General features: G+C 41.6%; 1 protein-coding gene across 1 annotated transcript in view; it reads right to left on the reverse strand.

Annotated features, from left to right (window-relative positions):
* The window catches only part of ST6GALNAC3 (ST6 N-acetylgalactosaminide alpha-2,6-sialyltransferase 3), a 533,542-nt gene that overhangs the window by 31,660 nt on the left and 486,811 nt on the right, over positions 1-15,071 (reverse strand). The window lies entirely within an intron of this gene.

Below are 15,071 nucleotides of genomic sequence, written 5' to 3' on the forward strand. Positions count from 1 at the left end.
CTTACCTCTGTGCTTACCAACAAGGGTTTCTCCACCAAGTACTAAGTCATATTTTGCTTGGAGATCAAATTATTTTACTCATTGAACTGCAACTCAATTTACATGTGTGTTTTTTTCTGGATTTTTGGTTGATATTCTGTCTCTAGCATTTAAAACCTATGATAAAAATGATAGACCCTTCATTTCTTTGTAAGGTGGTCAAACTTACTAAAATCTGCAGGGGGTCAAATAATTATTTTCCCTAACTCAGTTTAAAAATAATTGCAATTAACTTTAAAGCATGTATGAAATTTTAGCGGCTGGGTTTAGATAAACACTATAAAAATTTTGTTTTAGAAAAGCCTCTTAGAGTAAGCTCTGTTCTGAGACAACCTGTCCTAATCTGACCCAGAGTTCTGTTCTTTTCATAGTTTTCAAGTGTTCAAAAATCAGTCATTTTGGGGAAGTCTTGGCAGTGGGCTGATTTTTTTTCTATGCCATTTGTTCAGTATTTGTGCTGCGAAGTTAAAGTAGTTGTAAAGGGTGAAGTTTCCATTTTATGCATGATGGTAAAAAACTTTCAGTATGCAGCTCCCCCAATACTTTCCTGGGCCCAATCTCGATCCAGCAATATGCACGAGAGCAGCTGCTGTCCCAGCTCTCTGTCTCCGCACTGGCGTGTGTGGAATAGTAAGTATACCGAAGTAAGCAAACCAACCCACTCCCAGCGCCTATAGTCAAAAATTCCTAGAAATATATTATTCTAGCAGCTATTATAATAAAATGAACAATCAAGACAAATATGCTGAATAAAATCCAACATTAGCAGCCCTCAAATTCAAAATGTTATGTAGTTCATGAATTTGATCCATCCATATGATCACATAATTTAGTTTCATAGAACCACAAATAAAAGTTCATCCAAACGTGTCCCATGCGGTATATATCTTTATTGTTTGACCGTCACCGTACCTCTACCTCTACCGTCACCAGTACTCCTATGGTACTGAACTCACCGGATAAACAATAGGTAAAGGCCCGTATACTCATCCGTTCTTGGAGCAGCAAAGTTGCTCTTTCCATCTACATTTCCTGTGTCTGTCGGGCTGGCTCACTCTCAGGCTGTCACGACCGCTCGGGCACCCCGGTCGTATGCAAGAGACTTACCCGTAAAGACCCGTCGTGGAGAGCCCGTCGTTTCCCTTTGACGCGCGCTAAAGCCAACGAACGCACTCGCGTCAACACGAACGAACGCGCACGCGCACGTGGGTCACGAACGGGAGCACGTTCCCTTGCGGGGACGCGCTGACCCGTCGTACATCTGTTTGGCGCCCTAAGGCCTTCTTTAGTCACTGGCTCCCTTCCACCCGTGCTGTCCAGTCTACAGCGTGTCCGTGATCTTGCTATCTGAATCTGTACCCGTTACCCTGGTTTCCTGATATCCGGCTTGTTCCTTGACTCCGATCCATTGCTGCCTGCCTACGACCTCTGCTTGTCTGACCACGTCTCTGCCTCATCCTCTTGTACCTTGCTGACTGATTCCTGCTGACCCGGCCTGTACCCGATACTCCTGTTTCTGCTTACCCATTGGGTTCCTGGTGCCTCCTGATGACCACCTGCCCAGCAGTCCATCCACTGGTGCCTGCCTGCTACAGATCAGTCCTACCAGCTCTACCTACTCGCTGTCGGTGCCCAGCTGTTCATCTGGACCAGTCTCCATCTGCCAGGCACTTGTGCCCCCTGAACTTTTGAATACCTGTCCTCATCTCCAGGGGTTCACTAGCCAGGGGGATACGAGGGGCCGATCCCTGCATTCCAGGCTCAACTACTAGGTACGTGACACAGGCACACAATGGAAACACCTGGACCCAGTGGCGGCGGCTGTCCTTCCCGGGTGTTCCTCTTGTGTGCCTGAGAGTGAGCCAGCCCGACAGACACAGGAAACCTAGATAGAAAGACTGACTTTGCTGCACCATGAACGGATGATTATATAAGCCTTTACCTATTGTTTATCCAATAGAAAGACCGACATTGCTGCTCCATGAACGGATGATTATATAAGCCTTTACCTATTGTTTATCCAATGGAAAGACCGACATTGCTGCTCCATGAACGGATGATTATATAAGCCTTTACCTATTGTTTATCCAATGGAAAGACCGACATTGCTGCTCCATGAACGGATGATTATATAAGCCTTTACCTATTGTTTATCCAATGGAAAGACCGACATTGCTGCTCCATGAACGGATGATTATATAAGCCTTTACCTATTGTTTATCCAATGGAAAGACCGACATTGCTGCTCCATGAACGGATGATTATATAAGCCTTTACCTATTGTTTATCCAATGGAAAGGCCGACATTGCTGCGCAATGAACGGATGATTATACAGGCCTTTACCTATTGTTTATCCGGTGAGTTCACTACCATAGGGGTGATAATGCACGAGGAATTCGCTTTTGTTGCCAGCGGTTTAGACATTAATGGCTGTGTGTTGAGTTATTTTGAGGGGACAGCAATTTTACACTGTTATACAAGCTGTACACTCACTACTTTACATTGTAGCAAATTGTCATTTCTTCAGTGTTGTCACATGAAAAGATTTAATAAAATATTTACAAAAATGTGAGGGACGTACTCAATTTTGTGAGACACTGTAGGACAGCCTTTCTCAACCTTTTCAACACAGAGGAACCCTTGAAATAGTTCTCCGGTCTCGAGGAACCCCTACTAAAAATTAGAAACTTGCAACTCATGATACATTAGTGTGATGGTCAGTGGGAAGAATGGTCCTTACACTTGTGGTCATTGGGAAGAATTACCTCCTTACAGATAGCTAAAAAGATCAATGGTGTCAGTGGGAACTTATCTGAGAGGCAGAAATTGCCCAATGCTGAAGGAACCCCTAGCAACCTCTGGAGGAACCCTAGAGTTCCATGGAACCCTGGTTGAGAATCACCGCTGTAGGTAGTAGTGTTTCTTCTTCTGTTTGCAGCTGATCTATATTATTTATTTACTTTTACTCTGTATTTCAAAGGCTGTTTTTTTTATTTTTTTATTGAACATGTGACCAGCAGCAGAGGACTAGAAGCTTCTCCTGCTTATGTTTCCCTGCAGACAGGCTGAGAAAGAGCTGGGTCATTTGACTGCTGTATATCGATTAGAAAAAGGTACTTATATGGGGTTTTTTTGTTTTTTTAATGAAAATAATTACAGTGCCATCATCCATATACAGAAATCGCAGGGTGTGTATATATATATATATATATATATATATATATATATATGTACATATTCTTTTCTTTTTCCTTCTTTTTTTTCTGGGATTTGCACTTCCTGGCCTCTGCTGGCCTGCAGGATTGCCACAATGCACACTGAGCTGTGCCATTTGTATGTAGGCAGCATCTGTAAACTGAACAGTATTGAAGACATTCCACATTTTTCATCTGAGTCAGCGGGGTGTTTCAGACAATCAGATGAAATATGTATGGAGAGGAATATGTGCGCATCGAGTTTACACAATGTAAGTGAGGAGAGTTGTATCAGCAGGATGGCCTCACCTCTGTGTACAATAAGAGAAGTACATTATTACAGGAGAATATGGCTTATCACACTTGTGCCACTCTTTATTGCCTGGATTCTGACAAAATGACAGCGAGGACATAACATCTTGTCTCTCTGTGTCTTTAAAACAAGCCTATCACCCAGTGGAGAGTGTTTACTACAAGCTAAACAGTGAAGACCCTATTGGGTGCCCGCTTTTAAATCTTGATAAAGGTTCTATGATGGTTTGCAACTCCTAACATGCATTGTGGGATGTGTGGGATTAACAAAGTTCCTCCTGCCTGGGTTTCAGGGACTTCTCAGGAACATCGGAAGGAACACTATTATGCAGAGTACACACGATCGGAATTTTGGTCAGAAAAAGCTCAGATGGTTTTCCCGACGGAATTCTGGTGGGATTTAGCTCAAGCTGTCTTGCATACACATGGCCACACCAGATTCCAACCATCAAGAATACGGTGCCATACAACACGTACGACGGGACTAGAAAAAGGAAGTTCAATACCCAGTAGCCAATAGTTTCCATATCCTAGTTGAAGCTGAGCATGCGTGAGTTTTTGCGCGTCAGAATTGCATACACATGATCGAAATTTCCGATAGAAAGTTTTTCCGTTGGGAAAATTGAGAACATGCTATCAATTTTTTGTTGGCGGAAGTTCGGACAGCTAAATTCCGATGAAGCATACACACGGTCGCATTTTCCGATGAAAATCTCTCATCTGTCTTTTGGCTGGAATTCCGATTGTGTGTACGCAGCATTACTGTGTGACAGGCTAGAGTCTAGACCATTGCAAACTGGGTTTATGAAAGGATTTGTACCAATATCTTTTCATGAATTGTGTAAAAAAAACATATGATACATTTTATAATGTATCCTTCTTCCATACATGCTGTCTTTCACCTCCTGTTATCAAATAGAAGAATTTGTCATTAAATCAAACCTTGCAGTCCACAGCAACTAAGGTCTATATGGTAGCCTCTGCCCCATCCTAAACCACTCAGCCTGAAAATACATTTTTAAAAAGGGAAAAAATACCTACCTTAGACCAAGCCTGTTTACCTTTGTGGGATCCTGGGAAAGCTTAGCATCCCAAATATTATCAAGAACTGGATCCAAGGTAATGATTTAGGATTGGGAGGAAGGGGGGCTATCAGATACATCTCAGATGCTGTGGACTTCTTGCTCACTTGAAATGTACACTTTAAGACAGGAGTGTCCAACTTGTGTCCCTTGGGCCGTATGTGGCCCAAGATGGTGATGAATGTGGCCCAAGATGGTGATGAATGTGGCCCAACAAAATATCATAAAATTTACTTACAAAATTAGATATTTTTTTGGGCAATTCTTTTCTTAAATGCATTTACACTTAGCGATTACATGCAACCTAAGAAGACTTTGACAATGTCTCTTTACTGGACTTTTATATGTTTTATCTTCCCAAAGAAAAATATCCTACTCTTCATAATCACGCCTTATTCATGTCGTCAGTTTTCGGCAGCACATATATTTGTGAGCAACTATTTTCAAGGATGAAGCACACGAAGGGCAAACCAAACTAAAATATCTACTAAAATATCTGACGAGGATCTTGAGAATTCATTGAGAATTACTACTCCATCCATCCAACCAGATATTGATGAGTCAGTTTATCAAAAACGGTGTCGTAGTAGTTTTATATTGCCCTCTTTTACTTTTATAATAAATAATATTACAAAAAATTAAGTTTTATTACAGTAGGTACATCATCTATATCAGTGAGCATTAACTTGTGCTCTGCCTGACTTTTTCTGCTAATCAGCTCTCATTATTAATGTATATTATGTGTGGCCCAAGACAATTCCTCTTCTTCCAATGTGGCCCAGGAAAGTCAAAAGGTTAGCCAACTCTACTTTAAGAGGGCTTTAAATAGATGTAGCACCCTGGAGTTTAGGCAGGGTTGCTCTTAAATTTACCTGCCAGGGGTAGATAAATTGGCTAATTATTCATGATCAATTTATTCCTCTTCTGCCGCTAGGTGGCCGGGTACCTGGTGGCATTGGATACGAGAAGAGCAATGCAAAGTCCGATTATGGGTATATGAGGTATTTCAGCCAATGGGCAAGGTTTTTATTGAACCCCTTGGTCAGCTGGGAGAGCCTATATATTTGTGTGAAGTCAGGCGATCAGCGTTCTGTGCCACCTGGACGGCTGTCTGGGTGGATGTGTGTTGTATTGTCCTGGCTGCTAGGCCATAGTTTGGACCTATCCTGGGCATGGCTGCTAGGCTCCCTGAGTGCCTATCCAGAAGCAAGAGACAGCGCAGAGTTGGGATTGCGGCTTGCAGTCCAACCAGAAGTGATGGTTCTGCCGGCTGGAGAACCTGATGTGGTTGGAGGTAGAGGGGAAGCTGTTGCCACTAAGGGACCAACCACCTTATTACCAGGGACCACAGTGAGTAGCTGAAGCAAGTACTGGAGCAGTATTCTCACCAGCTGGGGATGGTGAAGAATTGGGAAACTTCAGCGGGTATCAAGCCAGGGACCCAGCCAGCAGAGGTGACCTTTACAGAGCAGCCTTGTGTGTCAAGCCAGGGACTGAGCAGGCCAGTGGGGTGAAGCTTGAGAGGCATCTTGAGTGCCAAGCTAGGGACCCAGCAGGGATGTGCTGGTGACGCTTGAGGAACATACTACATTGAAGATTGTAAGAGCTCAAGGGATTCAGTGGCAGTGAATCATCAAGTCTAGTGAGAGAGACTGGGAGCTAAGTGGTCTGAAGAACTACAAGAAGTGATTGTAGTGGAAGTGAAGGAACTGTTACACTTTGACTTTGACACTATGCAGATGTGGCGTCTTGCTGGATGCCTTTACCCGCATGGCTGTCCTTCTATAGAAGTCTCTGAGTCTGCTAACTAATATTGCAACTACCTAAGGGTGTCCTGGCCCTAAATCCTCTCTCCCAAAGTTCTGATCAAGAGAAATAAAATCTCTTTGCATGCAAGCAGTGTCTGGTGCCCATTAATCCAACTTGCATCACACCCACTATGCCACACCACCCACCATACACAGAAGGATGTCAGCTATCTCTGGAGGTTCTCATTAGGCTGAAGGAGGCCTGGGACTTTGCTACACAACTATGGGGTTCTATTAATTGATACACATTTATGCACACTTAGTCTCTGAGAAACAGTGTGAGGGCCCCGATACCCCCACCCCTTCACCCATCTTTCGCTAGTACCTACAGAAGGAGAAAACAGAAATGACAGCCTACATATATCTCCTAGCTCATAGAAATTTATTGAGATTCCAAGATGTGGTTTTAGAACATTTTTCATGTCCTCCCCATCTACATTATACAGAAGCCTCACAAATCACTGCACTTTCTTGTGAATTGCACCACTAATCAAAATAACTCAATAATACACATTAAGTCTTAATGCAGCTACTTATTTAATGCCAGTTCTAGGGAAAACACAGATTCAGCAGATCAGGTAAGGAAAAAAAAGAGATCTACGACATACAAGAATACAATAAACAGGAAAAAATCTGGAGAGTAATCTCTCTCTCATATATTTCCAGCTTGAGGAAGAAGTGCAACATCTAACAATGTCAATAAAATGCCAAAAAATTATTCTAAGGCAGAGTCTGAAGCATAATTTCAGCCTTTAAGGAAAAGTACAGTGCAATTTTAGCAAGCCCATATTCAAGTTATTCTAGTGTTTATCTTTGAGTAGATACCTTTTAACCAATAATAGCATATTTGCAGTCATCAAAGCTTTCTTAGACACGCCGCGTTAAAATTTTCTCAAAAAAAAAACTGCAAGATAGCTTTCTTTTCCTCTTCTTTTTGACTTGTAGTCGTGAGACTGCTACATGTCAGCCCTTCATTCCCTAGCTCGAAGGGCAGGGGTGAAAACTCTATATGACTATTTCCTAGACACGTGGATTCGTTTTCGTCTGAATGCATTTTCGTCCGAATTTCAGGTATTTTCGCTATCGTTTTAACAAACAATAACCAAAGTGCAGAATCCGAAAAATGAAAGATCTGACATAAATAAATGCTTTTTTTTCGTTTTCGTTGTGACAACAGTTAAATATAGATAGGAGATTTGACATGATGCTGACAATAACAATCTGTGTCTATCTAACCTGTGGTCAAATGTGCCTAACCTTAACTCTATTAGTTCAGGATTATTCTACATAGAGAGAAAATATTCAACAGAGAGAAAAGATTCAACAGAGAGAAAAGATTCGACAGAGAGAGAAAAGATTTGCCAGAGAGAGAAAAGATTCGACATAGAGAGAAAACATTCGTCACAGAGATAAAATATTCGACAGAGAGAGAAAAGGAGAGAGAAAAGATCGCTGCTGGAATTGGGTGGGGGAAGTAAAATAAAAATAATGGTGATGATGAAAGTTATTGGCTGATTGTAACCAAAGAGGAGGAGCAGTAAAATAGCTAGAACTAAGACAATCACGTACAGCCAACTTACTTTCACTTAGGCCGCGTACACACGCGCGGACTGTTCGCCCAACTTTGTCCGTCCAACAGTTTCGGCAAACAGTCCGCTCAAACTTAGCATGGACGGACATGGCCACACACGACGTACGAACAGTTTGCTGAAACCGTGCGCGATGACGTGAACGGCACGTACGACGGGACGAAAAATACGACGTCCTATACACTGCATTATAGCTTTCGGCGTGAAAATCCTTTCTGAGCATGCGCGCAACTTTGTTTGACGAACAAGCCTACACACGAGCGGACTGTTCGCTGAAACAAGGTTTCAGCGGACAGTTTTACGGAATTTCCGAAAAACCTTGTCCGTCCAACTGTCCGCTGAAACTGTCCGCTGAAAGCCCACACACGAGCGGACTGTCCGCCCAAACACTGTTCAGCGGACAAAGTTGGGCGAACAGTCCGCCCGTGTGTACGCGGCCTTACAATTGCTAGGAGAGAGACACACACACTGAATCATTTCAGAAGACAGTCAATCTTATCTGGTCCGGTCTGGTCCATTTGTCAGAATGCCTGAATTATTTAGCAATTAAGCATAAGCACAGCAGCAGAACAATATTGAAGCTACAGTTCAACTTAACTTTTTCATAATAATCTGCTGCTATTGTGTTAGTGTTGTGAACCTGATAGTGATACTAGTGTTGCTAGTGTTGTGATAGCCTCAGAGGCTGCCCGTGTTGTGGGGGGGGGGGGTGATTTATTATTATAGATTCTATTTTATAGAGTGAGATTCTATATAGATTCTATATACCCTATCCTGTTAACTGTCTGATCAGTGATCACTATCACCAGTCCATTTTCTGTTTGAACTATATACATTCAACATGAACGACAAAGATTCGACAAAGCAGCGAAAAACATACAAACATACAAACGTCGAATCTTTGGCTTATGGTGTCTGTCGAAAGTTCTAAGACTGGACGGAGCAGCTAAACTATACATATTTACATATAGAGTCATACAGTTTAGCTGCTCCGTCGAATCTTCTTTGAACATTCGACAGACGCCATAAGCCTTCAATGACAGATTCGACCTTAATTAATTTGGATTTTCGGACGAATGCAATTTTTAACAAAAAACAAAATAAATAAGAACAAATTTCGGGAGTAACTAAATAGATGTATTTTTCGGACAAAAACTAAATTGCAAAACTAAATATTTCAGTGTGCACATGTCTACTATTTACTGCTTTCACATTGATTTAATAAAAGCCACACCAAAGGATCCCAAAGCTGGATAGTGATAATATATGCCATCAATATAGGAAATACTGACTCACCGGAGTGGCACTGAAACCTGCAACTCCCAAACACAATCTATGACTAAACAAGGCTGGGAAGGATCCCATAGGAGTTGGCTCTGCTGGGTAGGAGGACTCCTAGATGCAGTATCACAATGATATAGGAGCCTCAATCACTCTGGTGCAGAGCCAACTGCAGCAGGAACCTCCATACATGCCTGGACGGTACAGACTCTGAGTGGCCCCACAACTAGTGCAGACCCCCCACCACCATTACAACCGTGAGTCGCACCCACTGACTTTCCCATTACTGGGATCATCTTCATGTCCATTTAGAGTGCTGAATACTCATCAAAAAGGTGAAGGGAATTGTGGGTCTCCATTCAGTACACACTGGACCTTTCACTCTCCTGTCTGCCAGCGACAACCTACTTATTTAGGATCTGCTTCCACAGCCAAGTACTCCTAGTAGAGGGAGTCTCACCTTACTACTGCCTTACTGCCTGGCTATATAGGTCATAGGTAAATGTGAGAAACAGACATGCACAGTGTCTTTATACAGCCATTTTAGGCTGACATCACTGTGGTTTTCTGTACTTCCACCATACCTGACCTCTAGCTTTTACATTTGATTGTCATTGCACATTACGTGTCTGCAGTGTGCTAGTGAACCCAAGGTGTGTGTGTTCTTAATGGCAACATTGCCTTTTTAAAATCTTCTGTGTAGTCTGCCATTTTTGAATTGTTCATAATTTTTGATTTCCATTAATAAAGTTTATAGGAAGAGACTGCTGTTGCTTGATTCCCTCCCTCCCTATAGAACTTGTACAGGATCCTTCCCAACCTTGTTTACCCATGACATAGGGGCAGCTGCTCTATTGACAGCATAACTCCAGTCAGGAATTTCTGTCAATCACACTTGGCAGGACTGGGAGGGGGATTGTCACCCTGTGATGTCAAAGGTTGACTACAGGACTACAGGCATGCCACACATCGGCACTCATGTTGGGATCCACAAGTCAGCCATGTGTCGGGATACAGTGATGTAATTTTTCAAGTATGGTCATGTCCATACAGTATATGGCCAATGATGTCATCTTGGAGATCCCTTCCCCTTGTTTACTATAGCAGCGGGGATCAGGATATGCCATTTGGTGGGAGTTATGTTTGTATGTGTCTGCAGGGTTTTTCTCTCTATCGATCAGTGGGCATTGTGATTGACATGGATCTCCATCACTGGCTGACATAATTGACCTTGGATTTACATTACATAAGGATTTGTCAAAAATGGTGTGATTACTTACTATTGACTTTGTTTGTGAATGAGTAGGGATAATATGTACCCTTTAATCATTCGCATAGGGGTTGAACTAGGCCCGCTTATTTTTGAAGCAGGTTTCCAGATTCCGACAACCACTGGGTTAGAGTTATGTGAATAGGCCCTTGTTCTTATCAACCTCCCTGGCAAAGTATCTCCCTATTCTGGTCAAATTTTCTTAGCCTATAGTGTTAGGATGTTTTCTGTATTGGTGACTGCTCTAACTCTTTCGGTCAAAAAACATAGGATCAAATGATAAAGGAATGTTACATGCGACCCAGCAAAAGGCAAAACATAGAAATGGACATTGCACACATATTACTATTATTACAAGTATTACTAGTTACTTTTCCAAAATTTTTACATTACTTTTGTTACTTTTGAGACATTTCCAATGCATTTTTTTTTCTCATACTGTACATAGAGCAATAAAGTGTTTGTACCAAATAAAAAGTTTGTAAACAAAAAATTAAAAAACAAAGTAATAGTACAAAAAGCTTTTTGTCATATGCCGTAAAAAGTACAATCAAGGTAGTTTATGCATCAAGAATAACAAAATATATTGTGTGGTTAATATATATATTATATATATATATATATATATATATAATTATTATTATTTATTAAACTATATACATATATTATATTCTTCAGTGAATTCCAGTATTGGGTAGAATTATTCAGGGTTAAAGAAGAGATTGGCATGGTTAAGCCATGAGTCCCATTTTTTTGTGTAAAAATGGTTAGTATTCTGTAGTGTTTGGTTTTTAATTTGTATTGGATTCTTTAGGCCTCATTTGCATAGTGCACCCCTAAACCCTGCACTCTGTACACAACGCACCCGAACTCTGCACTCTGTACACAGCGCTCCCCGAACACTGCACTCTGTACATAGCGTACTCCTGAACCCTTCACTCTGTACACAGCGCACCCCGAACTCTGCACTCTGTACGTAGCGTACTCCTGAACCCTTCACTCTGTACACAGCGCACCCCGAACTCTGCACTCTGTACATAGCGTACTCCTGAACTCTACACTCTATACGTAAGACTCCTGAACCTTCCAGTTTGTATGCAACGCACCCCTAAATCCTGCACTATGTACATAGCGCATCCCTGAATTTAGCACCCTGTACATAGTACACTCCTGAACCCTGTGCTCTGTACGTAGTACACTCCAGCTACAACTGGCCCTTTGACGGCAACCATACTGCTGATGTGGCCTGCGATGCAATTGAGTTTCACACCCCTGTTTTAGGATGTTAGTCAAATGTGTTCAAGTTTTATGATAAATTTTAGTTTAAGATTACAAACACTGTTATTTTATTGATGACTGTTTCCACTATGGAGATTTAACCTTCCTGATCACTGTCACTGGGACAAAAAATGATAGAAAAATCCCAAATTTTGATTTGTTACCAGAATAGGAATAGAAGGGAAATCCTTAAGAGGGGGACACTTGTTGCAGTGAGAACTGTCTAAGGTTGGCCATACATGTATTGAAAATATCAATCTGTTTATAACTGTTCCTGTTCATACAAAGTCGATCTATTGATTGACTTCCCATGAATGGGATTGCTGCAAAATGTCTATTAAATAAGCGCCTGCAGTCAATAAGCTTTAGTGCTGCTCAGTGTCCCGCTATCATAATACAATGACACAGAGGGGAGGACTCTTGCATCCACATCAAATGTGTGGATGGGGGGATTGGGTACGTTTTTGCGTTCAACCCCGCTGGTTGAATGAAAAAAAAAAAACTCACCCATGTATGGCCAGCTTAAGAGAGAATTTCCTTTATTTGTAGAAATTTCTTCTAACTTGCTGTTGTGTTTATGGGACATGAAGTCCAGGAAATCTCCCCAAATAAACAGAAAAAAAGGTGATAATCTTTCCCTACTCTATTATTTAAAAAAAAAAAAGTTTTGGTTTAGTTTACACTTCAAGGCTCATATATGTCAAAAGAAAAAGAAATAAGTGGTATGGCGCAAAATTGAGTATACATTTATATTCAATTCATATTAAAGTCTTGAGGGTAAAGTATCAGTTAAGCCAAGGGTCACTTTGCGATGTAAGCCCCAGACCATGACACTCCCACCACCATGCTTGACTGTAGGCAAGACACACTTGTCTTTGTACTCCTCACCTGGTTGCCACCACACACGCTTTACACCACCTGAACCAAATAAGTTTATCTTGGTCTCATCAGACCGAAGGACATGGTTCCAGTAATCCATGTCCTTAGTCTGCTTGTCTTCAGCAAACTGTTTGCGGGCTTTCTTGTGCATCATATTTAGAAGAGGCTTCCTTCTGGGACAACAGCCATGAAGATCAATTGGATGCAGTGTGCGGTGTATGGTCTGAGCACTGACAAGCTGACCCCCCACCCCTTAAACCTCTGCAGCAATGCCAGCAGAACTCATACATCTATTTCCCAAAGACAACCGCTGGCTATGATGCTGAGCACGTGCACTTAAGTTCTTTGGTCGACCATGGCAAGGCCTGTTCTGAGTGTAACCTGTCCTGTTAAACCACCGTATGGTCTTGGCCACCATGCTGCAGCTCAGTTTCAGGGTCTTCGCCTAGGCCATCTTTATGTTGAGCAACAATTCATTTTTCAGATCCTCAGAGAGTTCTTTGCCATAAGGAGTCATGTTGAACTTCCAGTGACCAGAATGAGAGAGTAAGAGTGATAACACCAAATTTAACACACCTGCTCCACATTCACACCTGCGACCTTGTAACACTAGGTCCACATGGCACTGGGGAGGGAAAATAGACAATTGGGTTTTAATTTGGACATTTTCACTTAGGGGTGTACTCACTTTTGTTGCCAGCGGTTTAGACATTAATGGCTGTGTGTTGAGTTATTTTCTAGGGGGGGGGGGGGGGGGCAGCAAATGTACACTGTTACACAAGCTCTACACTCACTACTTTGGAGGAAAGTGTCATTTTGTCAGTGTTGTCAAATGAAAAGATATAATAAAACATTTCTAAAAATGTGGTGGGTGTACTCACTTTTGTGAGATGCTGTATTATATTAAAAGCGTACCCTGTAATGTAAACCTTTCCTACAAAAAAATTGCCAGCTTTTCCTCCAACAAGAACTAATTTTGCACAATGCTCTATCTATGCCCTTCTAGACAAACACTTTTTATTTGATTTCCCAGTATTCCCATAATCAAAATTTGCTGTTCCCGGACAGGTAAACACATCTGATTCTATTATGTGGGTAGTAACAAAATTTTAATTGGAAAATAATGTTGCTTTTCCCCCTCGGGCATGAAAATGTTGCTTTTGGAGAGAACAGTGAAACGTTTTATTCTAAGTTCTGCTTTTCAAACTCATGAAAAGCTGATTTTACACAGCACTGTGGTGAAATGATACCCTGACAAGCAACAGTCATTAAAAGAGCATTATCTGCTCGCCCTGTGATCTACTGTAGGAGCTTACAAGACCCTGGAGGTTTTTTCCAGCATCTTCTACTGCAATATATTTTCCAGAGAACATATAAACATATCAGCTGGAAAAAAAAAATGAAAATTCTTTATTTTTGTAATTAATTTAAAGAATACAGGGAGCATGACGAATTAACGCGTGACTCGGTAAATTAAAACCGGGCAATAATTAGCAAGTGAAAAATTATACATATGAGGTTTGTATGGAAAATACAATAAAACGATTGGCAGATTCAGAAGCCTAGGCTGTGCTGTAAAATAGCCAGTGCCACTAGCAAAAGTCTTTATTCTAGAAAGTGCTAAGAAGTTCTGCATTAAAGCAAAAATTTACTTATTGATTTAACGGTTTCAAAAAACAGTTGCATTCCCAGCATGAGAATACTAACTGTCACGTTGGCTTGTGCTCTTAACCGAACTGTCAAACCATGAAATGTCTGGTGTCCTAACTGAATACATGTGCAGCACCAACCATGGCAGCTGTAGATCAAACAGAGGCTAAGATGGCAGCTTCCATGGCTGAACAGGATTAGTTCCTCTTTACATTGGACCTATGCTCCAAAAATTATGGTATGATATCTTATAGGGAACATCTACAAAGGTTAATTGTGGTTAAACAGTACCAATAAATATTTTTTTGCGTCCTAAAAAACATCAGTGCCCTTCCTGACAGGCCACTGTGCCTAAGTTCTGTTTCTGTAGCCTTATAATTGCATATCTGCTGTGTGAGAACATATAATATCGATCCAATCCATGCCTACCTCTGAAGACAGGTAAGCCGGCCATAGATAGATCCAATCTTGGCCGCTTGAGCAGGGACCAGCTGAGATTCAATATGGGCAGGCTGGTTGTACTGATGTCAATCCATTGATCGACTGCAGTACAACCAGCCTGTTGGATTTTTTGCATGTGATTACCGCCGACAGCTAAAGCCTCTAGCAGTAATCACTGTGTTCTGCTGAGAGATCAGTGTTGATGGGGGAATCCCTCCCACGACACTATTAAGTTCTGCCATCAGGA

The sequence above is a fragment of the Lithobates pipiens genome, unplaced genomic scaffold (assembly GCF_037356315.1).
Source record: "Lithobates pipiens isolate NorthernLeopardFrog02 unplaced genomic scaffold, aLitPip1_a1.2 Scaffold_23, whole genome shotgun sequence".
Lineage (NCBI taxonomy): Eukaryota > Metazoa > Chordata > Amphibia > Anura > Ranidae > Lithobates > Lithobates pipiens.